The following is a 402-nucleotide window of genomic DNA, read 5'->3' on the forward strand; positions in this document are numbered from 1 at the left end:
CAGGTGACATTCCACATTCCATCTACTCCAAACAGAAATGGCCTCCAGAGGCAGGGCCGGCAGTGAAGTGCTCCCCACAAGGTCCCCCAGAGCTGAGGAGCCCAGTGCGGGCTGCTCTCCGGTCCCACACACTCAAAGCCTCTCTCCATTCAAGAGGCATTTGCAGTTCAAGGAACAGTTTACAAAAATTTGTTCTTCTGATGCCTAGATGGGCTCATTTTCAGCAGAACCACTTACCCATTGGGGTAGAGAGAGTAGACTCAGTGTCCACTTGTTTCTATTTCTACTCCCAGCTCATTCCCCCCACCCACCCCGACCTGAAGGAAAGGTCCAGAGAGAAAAGGACTCTGTTTGGCTTGTTATTCAGTATCTCCAGCAGACGCTCCCAGACCAAGGTCATGC

Source organism: Myotis davidii, unplaced genomic scaffold (assembly GCF_000327345.1).
Source record: "Myotis davidii unplaced genomic scaffold, ASM32734v1 scaffold809, whole genome shotgun sequence".
NCBI classification, from domain to species: Eukaryota; Metazoa; Chordata; class Mammalia; order Chiroptera; family Vespertilionidae; genus Myotis; species Myotis davidii.